At 48.0% G+C, this 15772-nt stretch overlaps 1 long non-coding RNA gene across 1 annotated transcript; it reads left to right on the top strand.

Annotated features, from left to right (window-relative positions):
* The first annotated feature begins 13749 nt into the window (after positions 1-13749).
* On the top strand, positions 13750-15509 carry LOC138250046 (uncharacterized). The gene is made up of 2 exons (XR_011194883.1): positions 13750-13879; positions 15140-15509. It is a non-coding gene; the product is annotated as an uncharacterized lncRNA (long non-coding RNA).
* The last annotated feature ends 263 nt before the right edge of the window (positions 15510-15772 follow it).

Here is a 15772-nt window from a genome sequence, read left to right as displayed (position 1 = left end):
GCGCAAATCGGGTGGAGGCGATTTTTTGCATCAACCTGACTTGCACCATTTTTAAGACGCCCTAGCGCCACTTTTCCCAACGCCGGCGCTGCCTGGTGTACGTGTTTTTTTTCCACGCACACCAGGCAGCGCCGGTCTGCTTGCGCCGGCTAACGCCATTCAATAAATACGGCGCCCGCATGGCGCTTCAGAATGACGTTAGCCGGCGCAACATTTTTTGACGCTAAACTGCGTTAGCGCAGTTTAGCGTCAAAAAGTATAAATACGGGCCAGTGTATTTTGGCCGCAGTATGAAATGCCTCAGTCCGCGTATGGTCAGGCAATATTTCAGGAGTGTAAAGATGCTGATAGTATGTAGCAAATTCATTCACAATGTCTTGCGGGCGGGTCAATACCGCTCCTGAGGAGGACGTTATGGCTGGGATAGCGGAGGCAGCATCTCTTTGCCAAAGCTGTGCCGCAAGGAGGCGTCCAGCTTTCTCTCCTTGCTCGTAATGGCGACCGCGCAGTCTTTGCAGCATGTGTTCTGCCTGCGTTGTGTAAAGCCCATTGTGTGCCATTCGGGCCTGTTCGAGTGAGCGGTGTAACTCGGGGGACGGCTGGGCGGTATATTGTTTGGTGAGGCTCTGAATCTCATTTTCTAAGGTGCGTTGGCGGGCCTCCCTGTCTCTATTAGCTAGTGCTGCATCACGCATCATATTCCCTCTCAGAGTAGCCTTTGCCGCTGCCCATAACACCCTTTTGGAAGCCACAGTACCTGTGTTTTTGGCCATATATGTAGATATATGGGCCTTAAGTTGTCCTTTCCCTTGGGGAGAGCGGTATCTGTGTATAGCAAAACACCATGGTTTACGACCGGGAGAGGCTAAACCTGCTTGGATCAAGAGTAGAATCGGGGAATGGTCTGAGAGTCCACTGTCTAGGATACTAGTGTTTTGTATTTGGGGGGTTATGGTGTGTGATACAAAAAAATAATCCAGACGTGATTGAGTGCCGTGAACAGATGATAGGAAGGTGTATTCCTTTTCCTTTGGATGTGTTAGTCTCCAGCAGTCGACTAAACCTGCATCCGTAGTTAGGTCCGTCAGTAATGCCCTATCGTGGTTATTACTCACGTCTATGGGGCCTGTCCTGTCCAGTATGGCGTCTCGAGCGAGGTTCCAGTCTCCCCCTATGATGTAGCAGGCAGTTCCGATTTCGGTCAGTAGGCGATTTAGTTGTAGGAAGAAGGAGCGCTTTGTGCCGGTTGGTGCATAGACAGAGCCCATGCATAGGAAGGTATTTCCTATTTTTAATTTAGCGAATATATACCTCCCCTCTGTGTCGTTCCATGTTTTAATGATCGTTACTGGGAGGGATTTGCGTATTAGGATCGTTACACCGCATTTACGAGACGTGCTACCCCCGGTTTCCCAGCTTGTTGGGCAGCAGCCAAAGGTGACCCTTCCTACCCAGTGGCGTCTGAGTTTACAGGACTCTGGATTATCAAGGTGCGTCTCTTGGATCAGGGCTATGTCCGATCTCTTGGATTGGAGATAGCACAGAATATTTTTCCGTTTAATATCACTCGTCATGCTGTGTACATTCCAGGAAAGGATTCGTAGTGGGTGCGTCATGTGGGAGGCGTTCCCTGACATGCTTAATGGTAGAGCAGGATCTCAGCGAGCCTGTGGGTAGCAGGCGTAAGAGGGGGGGAGAGGTGCTTCAGCCGTTGGGGTCGGGGCTATGCTCGCTGTAATATGGTAAGTTGGAGGGGGGGGTCGGGGCAGCCGGTAGGGGCCGGACACTCCAGCAGGAGGAAGGGGAGAGCTAAGACAAAAAAGGTTAGGTAAGGGAGAAAAGATAGAAAAGAAATAATATGGAGGAGGGGAAGATGGGTGTTAACGTTGATATATAGGATGAGGTCAAATGGAATAATAGAGAGGATCGAGGAGAAGAGAAGAAGGAAGGGGTAGGTAAAGGCTAGGGGTCAAATGCCTCCTGTGGGTAGATCTGTAGATGGCAAGTCCGGTTCCTATCGGAACTCCCAGTGCCGTCGGTGCGATCTCTGCCGGGGAGGCGGCGAAAGGGCAGAGGGCAGCCGATGTTGATTTAGGACAGAAGAATGTGCGGATTCCGGGTTGCAAAGGGAGAGGGGGGAGCCGCGGATGCGCCGTGGAGGGAGCCCGAGGAGAGGCAATAGCCCTGTTAGTAGTGATGGTCGGGATTTACTGTCCTGAGTGGGAGGGAGGGGGGAAGGGAAACGGGGGGGGGACAATGTGCAAGCAGTGGAGAGAGCTTGGTATATAAATATAAATATCCTTATGTTACTGGAGACTTAACATCGTGGTTAGTATGGTGGTGGTAGGGAAAAGGCTCGCACTTGTATATAGGAGGAGGTCTGTCTGGTGTCCGTCGGTATCTAATATAATGTCTCGCACGGTTGGCATACTCGCACATGTGAAGTAGTAGGCGGTCTCTATGCTTGGTTAGTGCTGTCATGTTAGATTCTGAGTTATGGGGGTGCTGTGGTAAAGGGGGGGTAGGGGTAGGGGCTAGGATTTGTAGGGGGGTTTGTAGAGGTAGAAGAAAAGTACCAGGGGGATGAGAGGGAAGGGGGGAGGCAAGGCAAGGGGGGGCGGGGTATGGGACGGCGCGGTGTGGGACCAGGTGAAAATTATGGGATATTTTGGAAACATAGCAATTTAGATACTTCCATACTTAAATAATATCACTGCAACATATAACATAGTATCACTGCAATCTGTTAATTCTTATAACATAATATAACATAATATAACATAGTTCCCTGCCATATGACCGTGTCATTGTCTATTAGGTTGTGTATCATAGAACATATCTTACAATAGATAGCGAGAGTTAGTGAGTCCTGATCTATGTGTATCCAGTGCGAGCTTCTTACTACGACGTATGTGCCTTGTATTGTATTATTGCGTCATAATACTGTAAAGTACATTAAGGGGTTGTCGGTTTGTTGGCTAATCAGGTGATACAATCATGGTCGACAAGGCCCTATTTTGCGTGGGGGTTGCGTGTGTCAGCGAGGGTTAGTCTAAGAACAAATATGTGTGTTCGATATAAGCTATTGATAATTTATATTATGATACTGCAATTTGCTGCATTACGTTACGAAGGGTAGAGGTGTGTTTGTCGCCTGTTGGAGTGTCGACACTTATAAGGGGGCATTAATTACCCGTCTGGGTGATTGGTCTGCTGTCTATCTGTGGGGTCAGATGCAGTCAGATGCAGGCATGACAAAACTGTGGTGCACGGAAGAAAGTTTTGAGATGTACTCGTATGTGTTAATTTATTTGTTGTGCTTCCGGCGTTGTGTAGTATCTCTGTGGAGGATAACAGCATGTCTCTGTGGTCTGATATCCCCTATGGCAAGTTTTCACGCCGTTCTGTTACCCTGTTGAGTATTAGGATTTGTGTCCCTGTGCATAGCTTAGTTTATTTTTATTTTGGCTTCTGTGTAAAAGTTGGGGGTTAGCGGGGTCTGGCGGGAGAGTTTATTAATATGGTTTACATGTTAGGTCAGGTGTGGCTGTGTTGCATTATTGCTGCGGGATGTTCTGTAGTGTGGTAAGGGGAGTGCCAACTTATTTAGTCCTGACTTATGTGCAACCTATGAAAGTCGATAAGATCTAGTCTGTGCACTAATGTGTGTACCTTGTACCATATAATAGACAGCCCACGCCATATTGTTACAGTATAGAACCTCATGTCACTTTGTGGGGGGTATAAGCATATTAAACGTCTATTATTGAAAATGATATTAATAGCCATAAGGTAAGCACAAATGCAAAATCCGAATGTGTACTCATCCGTCCATGGGGTTGTCGCCGATCGTATTTCAGTGTTTTCGTAATTGTCTCATGCATGCACTGCAGTGGGTCGCCATCGCAGGAGGATACAGTCGTTGGTTTCAAGGGTGAGCGGGATTTATCTCTCTCCGACAACTGGGTGTGAACTGCCTCGGCATGTAGGACCTGGCCCCTATCATCGTGCGATCTGGCTAGTCTCTCTAATTCCCTGCCCCTTTGACCGGTGTCGGTGTCATGGTGAGTTGTGCTTTCGTTCTCCAGGCCTGGGGGTAAAGTTCCGTTGCCCTCATTGTCCCCTGAGACATCTAGTGAGTGGCTTGTGCTGATAGAGTCCATGGGCTGATGTTGGAAAGAGTCAAGGAATAGTTTCAATTCTTTGGGGTTATAAAAGTCCCTGGATGCTCCGTTTTTGGTGACCCACATTCTTGAAGGATCGAAGAGACCGTATTTCATCTCTAGTTGGCAAAGTCGGGGTTTTAAAGCTAGGAAGGCTTTCCTGTGTTTGTTGGTGTCTTTAGAATAGTCTGCTGTTATTCGAATGTCATGTTGGCCTACCCGAAAAGGATCGTGGCTGCCCGCTGCTTGTAGTATTTGTCGGGTCTGGGAATGACATAGTAAACAAGCGATGATCGGACGAGGCCTAAGACATGTGTCGGAGCGTTTCGGGCCTACTCTATGTGCTCGTTGGGATTCTAGAGGTGGGTCAAAGTCCAATGATGTCAATTTGGAAAGGGTAGAGCTCAGAAAGGCATGTGTGTCTGTGCCTTCTTCATTTTCCAGGATCCCGAGTAAGCGAATGTTGTCTCTTCGGCTCCTGTCCTCCAAGTCTGTGAGTTTGCTCTTGAGGTAGAGAAGGTCCTGGTCTCTGTCCTGAGATGTGTCTATCTGCGTTTCCAGTGATCCCATACGATGTTCCAAACCAGTCACTCTAGATTGAAAACCTGCAATGTCTAATCGCATGGATTTGGTTTCTAGGGTCAGTGAGGATATGGAAGCATCTATTCCCTCTATTCGACGGCTGACGGTGGTGATTTCGTGCAGTATCCGTTCCATAGTTGTCGACTGTTACTTGTCAGATATCGTGGTGGGCTGGATTGGGGGTGGTGATGTGTGGGTCTCTGTTGCCAAGGGAGTTGGTCGTTTCTGGTGGAGCGCCTCTGAAAATAATAGCTGTTGCGCCGGCTTACCAGTGGGTTTGTGGTTCGGTATGCTACCGGGCATCGCCTTGCTAGTCTGTGAGGGCTACCCGGTTGGGTCCAAGGTCTTCTTCTGGATTCAGTGGGGGTAGAGGTTTACGAGTCAGTCGATCCTCTCCTCTGTTTCTTCACCTTTCTGCTTTTCGTTTGTTGTGGCATATTTTCTTATTTTCCTTCTGGTTTCTTTTCTTTCCTTTCTTTGTCCCCACTTTATTTATACTGTCCATTGCGGGTTGCGGCGATCCGCTGTTGTCGGTAGGTAAGAGGGTTATGGCGATAAGGATACCGAGACAGTTAAGCGGATGTGAGGCCCGTAGTAATCCGGGGTATATAGTGAAAGCAGTGCCGGCTATTTGCCGTTGTTAGTCGGCTTCGTTACAGTTCATTTTATCCTGTTAGAGGACACTCCTCCAGTTAAAGTGGGTTGTGGGGAGCATGTTGAAGAAAGGGCAGGCGAGACCCTCTTTATGTTGCTTTTACCAACAGTCCGTTGTAATTGGTGGCGCGTATTCCTGGGCTCCTTTTCTGTTGTCGCCGGGGCCCCACCGATGTCTGCAGGTGGTGGTGGGGGCACTTGTTCCTGTCCCGGTGTTCGGGTGACTTGGGGGAAGGAACGGAGGTAGGCAGTGTAAAGCCTGCTTCTTTGTTCTTTTTTTTTTGTTTTTCCTTTCCGGTTGTTCCCCCTTCCTTCTCCTCCCCCTCTTTTTTTTTTTAATACTTCCTTCTCTTTAGTCTTCGTTCCCTTTCTCCTTGTATGTGGATATTTGTTTACTCCTTTATTTGTTTATTTATTACTTCATTACTTCAGTTCATTCCATTACCCCCTCCTCATCCTCTTCTCTCCTATTCTATGTGGAGGGGGGGAGGCGCAGGGCACCCCAGTTGCTGGCTGTCCTTGTGATCTTCACTCCTTCACCTCCGTCGCTCCCCGCTCCTCCCCACCTCCCTCCTGTTTCTACCCCAGGGGGGGAAGCGTGGTATTTGGGCGGGGCCGGAGGGCAGATCAATACGGTGTCTCTCGCCAATGTGGGAGCACGGAGAGCTTCACCCACGACACAGGACGCTGCGGCGCCAGGGAAGCCGCTCTGCCTCAAACTCGAGGGCGCGGCTCCACCCCCTCAGCAGGGCCCCTATCGCCGAGGCGCACAGCGGGTCCTCCGGAGCTCTGCAGCAGGACCCTACACGAGGGCCGGAGGTCCGGTACGTTGGAAGGGTCCCCGAGGCCCTTCACAGTGGTATTCTTTCTGTTTTCCATATTCGGAGGGCCTATCGCGGGTCCGGGGTAGTGCAGCTCTGTCCTCCAGGTAGGCCTCTCTTTCCAAGACGGCCGCAAGCCTTCAGGGTCTCAGTTGCTGACCGTTTCTCTCACGGGTCAGGGGCTCGGTGGCATCAGGAGAGCTCCGACGCCAGACAGGGTGTTCGCCTCGGCCACCATGAAGACCCCGCCGCCTCCCCAGGATCGCCACAGCACGGAGCTTAGGCGGCCATCTTACTTTGTGGCCCGGCCACACACCCTTTCTAATGAATTTTGAGTGTGGCTATTAATAGCCAGGTGTAGAATGCTCCCACCTCTTTGTGCTTCTCTTATTGGTGGTCCAACCTGAGGACCACACTGCTGTGAGGGTCATCACTGTAGAGAAAGCCTGAGTCTGGAGGACAGCCTGAGAAGGATAGATGAAAGAAGAACTGTCCCAAATCAGTTTCTGGAAGCGCAGACAAAGAATACACATCTCCTGTCTGCTGTAGCAGTATAAGAGTATGTGTTTCTGATCCACTTGTCATTCTACTTCCAAGTTCTCTCTGACAAAGAGAGGGTTCTTCACAGACTACCCAGAGGACTGCTGCACAACCAAACTGGCATCTATTTGATAGCCAGCTTCCCAGAGCTGAAGGGACACCACACGGGGTCTGATCTGTTTCCCTATCCTGCAAAGCCTGGAGAATTCTGCCTGGAAGAAGAGGAAAGGAGAAAGTCCACCCTGAAAGAGGAGCTGACTAATGGCATGGGCAAGAGCAGTTGACCTTGATGCTGTTGTTCCATTTAATAGAGACTCCTGAAAGCATGACAGGCTTGAAGATGTTTACTATCACCAAAGCAGAGGGTTCACAGCACTTTAAAAGTGGGCCTGAATGGATAGCCCTGTCGAGTCTGCTGTTCCAGCTGTTGCATTTGCCCCAAGTGTGCCCATGCAGTCTGCGCTGCTGACGAAGAGATAACTGCCAAGCCATGCAATTCACCCAGTGTGCCTAAATTGCATTTTCCGCTGCACCCTGTGGCCCATAAACAAGTGGTCTGCGCTGCTGAAGTAGGGAATTTTGTTAATCCTGTGGAACAGCCAAGTGGGCATGAACTGAATTTTTGTAGTGGTTAGCCCTGCAGCAGTTGCCCAAAATGAGTCCAAATGGACTATGCTGCTATAAGTGAAGCTGCTGCCTCACTGCACTTGCCCACTGCGTGCCCGGGTGACTTTGCCACTGACTGAGGCATTGACCGGATGTGAACAGGATCAGACTCAGCCACTGCTGCTGAACTGAACTGCCTTGAAGATACTCAGAACTATCTTCCCCAGATCTGCGATTGGAAGTAGACTGCATATCTTCCTCAACCCCCCTGCAGACAGGCAAACTACATCGCTGACTCGCCTGACAGTCCAGGAGGAAGGAGGCCCAGCCATGGCTTGTGGGGCCCAATCTCTGGCTGATGCCATATGCACAAAAGAGGGCTCTTAACTAAGACAGCTGCACATCTGCCACTACCTCTAGACTCTACGACGCAGCCGATGGCCGCTCCTCTGAAGCTGGGCAGACACGAACGCACCTGCAGCCGGCATGTCTTCCCAACAAATGGGAGGACCACCACTGAAGGGCAGAAGGCTGGAGAAAGGCCTACCCAGCTTAAAGAATTTTCTCCGGGTGCACACAGACGATGCGTCAATGCTTTTCCACGCAGCAAGGGCTTTGCGTGGATTTCCGGGCGCAGCCTTGGATTCTCTTCAAGTTGAGGGGTATTCAGATGCCCCGGGGAAGATGCAGAGAATTCCTGGACGTGCAGGACGAAGTCACAGGAGCTGCATCGATCCGGTGGGTGAGGCGGGGAAATTTCTGCTGCACGGCAGGCGCTGCGTCAATTCTTCTTGCAGTCGGGCTGTGTTGTTCCGGCTCCACGATTCGTTGATCCGATTGGACGTGCATTGAAGTTCCAGTTGCAACTCTGGTGCTGTGTCAATCTCCACTCTGGGAGCAGGGCTGCGTCTTTCCGGTTCGGCATTGCGGTGTTTTTCTCACTGCAGGGCAGGCTGTGCGTTGATTTTCGCCGCACAAGGAGTTCTTTGCATAGATGAAGTCTTTTTGGCCCTGACACTGCAAGAAACAGGAGGCAAGCTCAATCCAATCCCTTGGAGAGCACTTCTCAGCAGAGCCAGAGGGCAGCAAGGCAGCGGGGCAACAGCAAGACAGCAGTTGTTTTCAGCAAACCAGGCAGGTGAGTCCTTTGGGCAGCCAGGCAGATTCTCCTAGCAGGTTGCAGGTTCTGGTTCAGAGTTCCTTTCCCAGTAGGTATCTTGTCAAGAAGTGTCTGAGTTGGTAGGGTCAGGAACGCAGTTTATACACCCAAATGTGCTTTTGAAGTGGGGGAGACTTCAAGGAGTAGCTTAGAAGTGCACAAGGTCCCGTTTCAGTACAATCCTGTCTGCCAGGATCCCAGTAGGGGGTTTGGCAGTCCATTGTGCGAGGGCAGGCCACTGTCCTTTGACATGTAAGTGTCAGGCCCTCCACCCTCCCAGACCAGGAAGACCCATTCAGTGTGCAGATGTGTGCAGGTGTGACTGAGCATCTTGTGTTTGGGGTTGTCTGAGTAAAATGCACAAGGGAGCTGTCAACTAACCCAGCCAGACGTGGACTGTAAGGCACAGAATGGTTTAAGTGCAGAGAAATGCTCACTTTCTAAAAGTGGCATTTCTCAAATAGTAATATTAAATCTAACTTCACCAGTCAGCAGGATTTTGTATTACCATTCTGGCCATACTAAATATGACCCTGTTTACTCCTTTCAGATCAGAATCTACCAAACCGCATATGAGGGTAGCCCTAATGTTAGCCTATGAAAGGAGCAGGCCTCACAGCAGTGTAAAACGAATTTAGGAGTTTTACACTACCAGGACATACAACTACACAGGACATATGTCCTGCCTTTTACCTGCATAGCACCATGCCCTATGGGTTACGTAGGGCACACCTTAGGGGTGACATATGTAGAAAAAGGGGAGTTTAAGGCTTGGCATTTACTTTTAAATGCCAAGTCAAAGTGGCAATGAAAATGCACACACAGTGGCAGACCTGAGGCATGGTTAAGGGGCTACTTATGTGGGTGGCACAACCAGTGCTGCAGGCCTACTAGTAGCATTTAATCTACAGGTCCTGGGCACATGTAGTGCACTTTACTGGGGACTTACAAGTAAAAAAATAAGCCAATTGGGTATGAGCCAATGGCACCATGTTTTAAGGGAAAGAGCCTATGTACTTTAGCACTGGTAAGCAGTGGTAAAGTCCTAAAACCAGCAAAAACAGTGTTAATAAAGTGGAGGGAGGCAGGCAGAATGTTAGGGGTGACCACCCTAAGGCTGTCAGTTCTAACAGTGAGGAAGGGAAGGGGTCACTGAAAACTTTAGAATACCAGCATCAAGACCCCATGGACTGGCATACGGACCTGGGTGAAGCCCAGACACTGGATACCTCCCCAGATACTAGCATGCTGTCTCCCCTTTCCGTGAGCTCCATACTCAATGTTGGTGAGAACAGCAGCCGAGGTCCTGGACCTTGAGCTGCCTTCAGTGGCAGTCAGGACTAACCTCCTGAGAGAGGTGCTTCAGCCTGGGGCTTCATCCTCTGAACCTCTGTTCTTTAATGAAGCCTTTACGAATGTCCTTCTGGGTACTTGGTCCAGACCTATTACAGGCGCTCCAGTGAACAAGACTATTGCCTGCCTCCATTGCCTTGTACCAAGTGACCCAGGATTCCTGATGCATTACCCAACCCTGAGAGGTTAACCAAGCCTCCACTTCCCATGGTGGGCTCCCTTCCGTACCCCCAGATAGGGAATCCAAGAGGCTTGACACACTTGGGAAGAAGATATTTTCTTCCGCCAGCCTGACATTGCGGTCCATGAACAGAGCATGCCTTTTGGGCTGTTATTCCCACACGCTGTGGGATACGGTTCCACAATTGCTGCCACAGGTACCGGAGAAAGCCTGGGCTGTACATTCCCAAGCAGTTGCTGATGGGAAGGACACAGCAAAGTTCAGAATCCGATGTGGACCGGACACTGCTGATTCTCTGGGCAGAGTGGTTGATTTGACAGTGGCTTTGAGGCACCACACCTGGTTGAGGACATCTGGCTTTTCAGGGGATTTCCAGGCTAATCTTAAGGACCTGCCCTCCGATGGCACCCGTCTCTTCAGAGAGAAAGCAGACTCAGCGCTCAAGTATTTCAAGGATTCTCGTCCTACGGCCAGGTCCTTGGACCTTGCGGCGACCCCCTCATCCTCCTCAGTCTGCGTTTCGCCCCTTTTGTGGCTACCGAAGGGGTGCCCAGCCACACCTGTTCCCCTCCAGCCACCATGCAGCGCATGCTACCCAGCCTCTGCGTGACCGAGAACGTAGGATCCACTGTCCTCATCGATCAGGGAGCTAGCGGTCTGGCCAGTCCCCTATGCTGACACACCATCCATCTGCAGCCTCCTCCAAACCTTCCTAGTCTGACAATTCCTCAACAGGGACCAGTCAGAGGCAGGATCTGCCATAACGTGCTCTGCTGGCAGTCCATCACATCAGACAGGTGGGTTTTTGGATGACAGACGATCACTTGGCACGTCTCCGAGAGGAAGTTAGGGCTCCCTTGGCCAAGAGAGCCATAGAGAGGGTGCCTGTGCCAGAAGTAGGTCATGGTTGTTATCCCTGCTACTTTCTGGGGGCAAAAAAGGACAAGGGTCTTCACCCTATCCTAGACCTTTGGACCATCAATCTCTTTCTCAAGAAGGAGAAGTCCAAAATTCTCACTCTGGCTCAGGTTTTCTCTGCCATGGACCCAGGAGACTGGATTGGACATTCAGGACGTGTATTTCCATGTCCCAGTACTGTCTGCCCACAGATGTTCCTTGCGGCTCACGGTAGGCCACAAGCACTTTCAGTTCACCATGCTTCTTTTTGGCCTTACCAGCAACCCCGAGTGGTCGTCAAGTTGGTGGCGGTGGTCGTAGCTCAGCTGCGCAGATCAGGGGTTTCAGTCTTCCCCTATCTCGACAACTGGCTGTTGAAAGCGAGCTCACCCCAGGGGTTTCAGTCTTCCCCTATCTCGACCACTGGCTGTTGAAAGTGAGCTCACCCTAGGCTGGGCTCTCCTACCTCCAGACCACAGCAGACCTCCTGCATTTGCTGAAGTTCACTACAAACGTGCCGAAGTCACACCTCACTCTTTCTCAGACACTCCCTTTCATCAGAGCTGTGTCCTGGACACAGTGCAGTTTTGGGCTTATCCTCCCGAGTGGTGAGTCCAGGATATTTAGGCTATGATACCGCTCTTTCAGCCTCTGTCCTGCATTTCAGCGAGAATGACTCTGTGGCTGCTGGGCCTCATGGCCTCCTGCATCCTGCTGGTGGCACATACCAGGTGGCATATGCAAGCTCTGCAGTGGGACCTGAAGTTCCAGTCAGCACAGAGGCACAGGACTCTCTCTGACATGGTCCAGATCTCGGAGGGAACTGCATGAGATCTGCAGTGGTGGTTAACGAACGGTGATTGGGTCAGAGGCAGATCCCTTCCTTTCCCCAACTGGATCTGACATTAGTGACAGATGCATTACTTCTGGGTTGGTATGCCACATGGGAGTGGCAGAGATCATGGGCATCTGGTCTCCGGCGGAGTCTGGACTCCACATCAACCTGTTGGAGCTCCAGGTGATCAAACAAGCACTGAAAGCATTCTTTACCTCCCTCAAAGGGAAGATAGTGCAGGTGTTTACAGACAACACCACCACCATGTGGTAGTGCAACAAGCAGGGTAGATTGGGGTTGTGGACTCTTTGTCAAGAGGCTCTGCTCCTCTGGACGTGGCTGGAACAACAGGGAATTTCCCTGGCGGATCAACATCTGGCAGGCTCTCTGAACGTCAGAGCGGACAAACTCAGATGACAATGCTTAGTCAATCATGAATGGATTCTCCGTATGGAGGTGGTGCAAGGTTTCTTTCAGTGGTGGGGAGAGCCTCGGTTAGATCTGTTTGCCTCTGCAGAGAATGCACAATGTCAGCAGAATTGCATGCTGGAGTTTCCAAGACGGTGACTCTTTTCGTCTCGAGTGGACGCCTTGCCGCCCGTACCACTTCTTCCCAGAGTTCTCAAGAAGATCAAGAATGACCGGGTACAAGACATTCTTGTGGCTCCAAACTGGGCACAGAGAAAGTATCCCAAGCTACTGAGCATATCCATTGATCCTCCAATCAGACTGCTCCTTCTGGAGGATCTTTTGTTGGAGTGGCAGTAGAGGGTTCTCCACCCAAACCTGACCAGTCTCTGCTGTCTTGTGTGGAGATTGAGTAGCAGCAGTTGACAGCTATTAACCTTCTGTCCGATGTCTGTAATGTAATCTTGGCAGCCAGGTATCCCTTTACCAAAACGGTATACGCATGTCATTGTAAGAAATTTGTGGCATGTTGTACAACGAAGTCTGTTGACCAACTTTCTGCCACTCTTTTAGAGGTTCTGTTGTTTATTCATTCTGTGGCCCAGCAGGGCTCTGCTGTGGGCACCCTCAAAGATTATCTGTCTGTCATTTCTGCTTTTTTGCAGTTGCCTGATCAACCTTCCTTGTTTAAGTTTCCCATTCTAAATAGGTTCATCAAAGGCATTATTGATATGTTTCCTCCTTCTCTATTCATTTTACCTCAATGGGATTTGAATTTCATTCTGACATTCCTGACATGCGCTCCTTTTGAGCCTCTCTACAATTGTCCTCTCAGGCTTCTCATTTTGAAAACAGCATTCCTTGTGGCCATTATATCTGCCTTCAGGGTGAGTGAGCTGAAAGTGAAACAGGGAGAGAATTGAGGATCCGTCTGTGCGAACATAGATCAGCAATCAGAACAGGGAAAATGAATGCACCGTTGGTGGAACACTTTTTAGAGAAGGGACATACAGAGAAGGACTTACGGTGGTTTATTTTAGAGAAAATTTGTCCTGAGAAAAGAGGTGGCAACTGTGAAATACTGAGAAAGAGGCGATAATTATGGTATATTATCAGGTTGTAGACGGTAAAATTAGGGCTGAATAGTAAGGAAGACTGTGACAAGGGAGTCCATTTTTACTCTTAAATAATATATATTGTTGAAAAATTTGGGAATTTCATCTGAAGTTAGGTCCCCTTTTGTAGCAATAATGTGAGGGTTAAGAAGTATGATGGGAAGTCCGTAATAAGATAGGAAGAATATAGTGATGATTATATTAGATAAGGTTTTAAGGTTGGTATATTGATTTTTTTATTATTTTCATTTTGAGAATAGGTTATTATGTTTATATATTTCTTTGCTTTCTAGTAAGTCAACAGTGTATAGGTTATTAATATATAGCGATCGGGAGAAACCAAGATGGAGTATATTTTTTCCGTGTAAATGGGGTTAGCGGTAAAGTGTTGTAATAAACAGGAAGTGAAATGGAGGGGAGAGGAAATGAGAGGCAGGTTAGGAGGTTTTGCCCGTAATTGGTGCACACAGGGATTGGAACACTCCCACCTGAGGAATAAAGGAGGTGCAAGTTGTTGGACGCCCTAACAGATGGAAAAGGACGAGTACGAAGGCTCGCGATTCGGGTGAGTAAATAAGTAGGAAGTAGAGTTTAGATTACGGGGTACGGATTGTCATCCTTCATATATATTGTGTTTTTTATATTATTACATAATGCAGTTATGGGTAGATTTGAGAATGAATTTGGTTGCCATGTTGGAAGGTTTACATACGATGTTTACATGTCTAAGCAGGGTCAGAGGCAGCGTAATCTGGAATTAAAATTGGTCGCCGTTTGACGGCTTAGTAAATATGGGGTTATTGTAGAAATAGTTTATTTTAAATGGTGGATACTAATATTCGGGTTTAGTAATAAAAAACAACTTTAGCTATATTTCATTATGGTTTCCGCTTTTTAAAATATAAAGAATTAGGGATTAAGTTGGTGGTTTACGATGGGGGGAATAAAGGAGTAAGAAGTGTAGGAATTCGAAGGATGGAGTTGTTACTGCCTAATAGGTATAAATGGGCAAAGCAAACATATAATTGAAATCTGATAAGAGATTGATTTTTACCCACATAAATATTAGGGACAGATATCTAATTGAATTATACTGGTCCCTATATATCAACCAAAAGAATCTGGATGGTAAAAGGGGACTCCTTGGAAAGATCCTATGGACGATATTGGTTTTTATATCTACGATGTTTTTATCATGAGTAAAGGGTGTCTTCACACTTATGGTGAAATGGAACAGGCGAGGTATGCGTTGTTTAATCCTCACTATCACCTCTTTTTTATACCTTTATACACATGATTTAAGGGTGAGACTAATAGGGTGCATGTTGGGTATAGGTCACATGGGACAACATTATACAATATTTTTGATACTATGAAATAACTAGGATCATTATAAGACAGGACCTTAATAATTTATTGCTTGACTGCAGTTTTGTCCATACAGATATTATTCACTATCTATTTCCTTGAACAATGTGGAGTAAAAAGCAAGACTTAAATAGGGAGGTGGTCTTATGATGTTTTGTCAGCAGTGATCTGTCTGATTCATGTTGGATGCAGGTAAGTGTGGTAGTTTACTAATGGAAAAGGAGTGTATTGGTTTGTTTAATATGATTTTATTTGGATAAATGTCTGCTGTAAGTGTTCATTTCCATGAGATTCTCATTATAAAGGAATCGCAATTTTTTTTCTTCCTGGTATAGTTTTATATTTAAGGGATGGGGATCCTCAATTTGGACATATTGGGATTGGGAAGTTGGTAATAAGAAAGGGGTTGTGAGGTATATGGGAGATTTATGTATGTTTGTTGTCTATCCCCATGTAGATCTGAACAGTATACGTTGGGAGAATATTCATTTGTCCTGAAGAAGGTGGTGGAAGAATTTCTATATGACCACTGAAACATGTCGACTCTAATTGGACTGCTAGACCGATTGGAACGGGCATAATTTCAAATAGGGACAGTGTACAAGAATCGATTGGCCTGTACATACCAAAATTGGGCCCGCTGGAAGACAATAGATGAAAACGGATGCTTTGTCTCTTTGTTTCTCCTGTGAGATGGTGTTTTTTATATGTTGGGTTTTTATTTAACATTTCTATGTTTTTATTCATTACGGGGAATTTTATTTTGTCATTTCGAGGGACCTTGTAGTTTTATGGGACTATTCAATTAAATCAAATATTTTTACTAATTCCTTTATTCGAGACTAATCATTGGAGCGAGTGATTGGGTGAGGTAGTATAGTTAAGGTGGTGGATTGGTTATAGTTATTGAACTTAAAGGGTGTGTTGATTGATTGTTGTTTCCTCTGGGGACTTTTTCTTGTTTTGCTGTGTCACGGTGCCCTGTCCCCTTGGGGTGGCTAGGAGGGCCCTCTCTCAGTTTTCAGGCATAGGGGGTCACTGCCACAGCACTCACAAGACCTGGTGTTGTTAATCTTGGTGGCGCCCTCTG

Source organism: Pleurodeles waltl, chromosome 8, assembly GCF_031143425.1.
Source record: "Pleurodeles waltl isolate 20211129_DDA chromosome 8, aPleWal1.hap1.20221129, whole genome shotgun sequence".
NCBI lineage: Eukaryota > Metazoa > Chordata > Amphibia > Caudata > Salamandridae > Pleurodeles > Pleurodeles waltl.
Note: the sequence above shows the minus strand (reverse complement) of the source record. Positions and strands in the feature narration are given on the sequence as shown.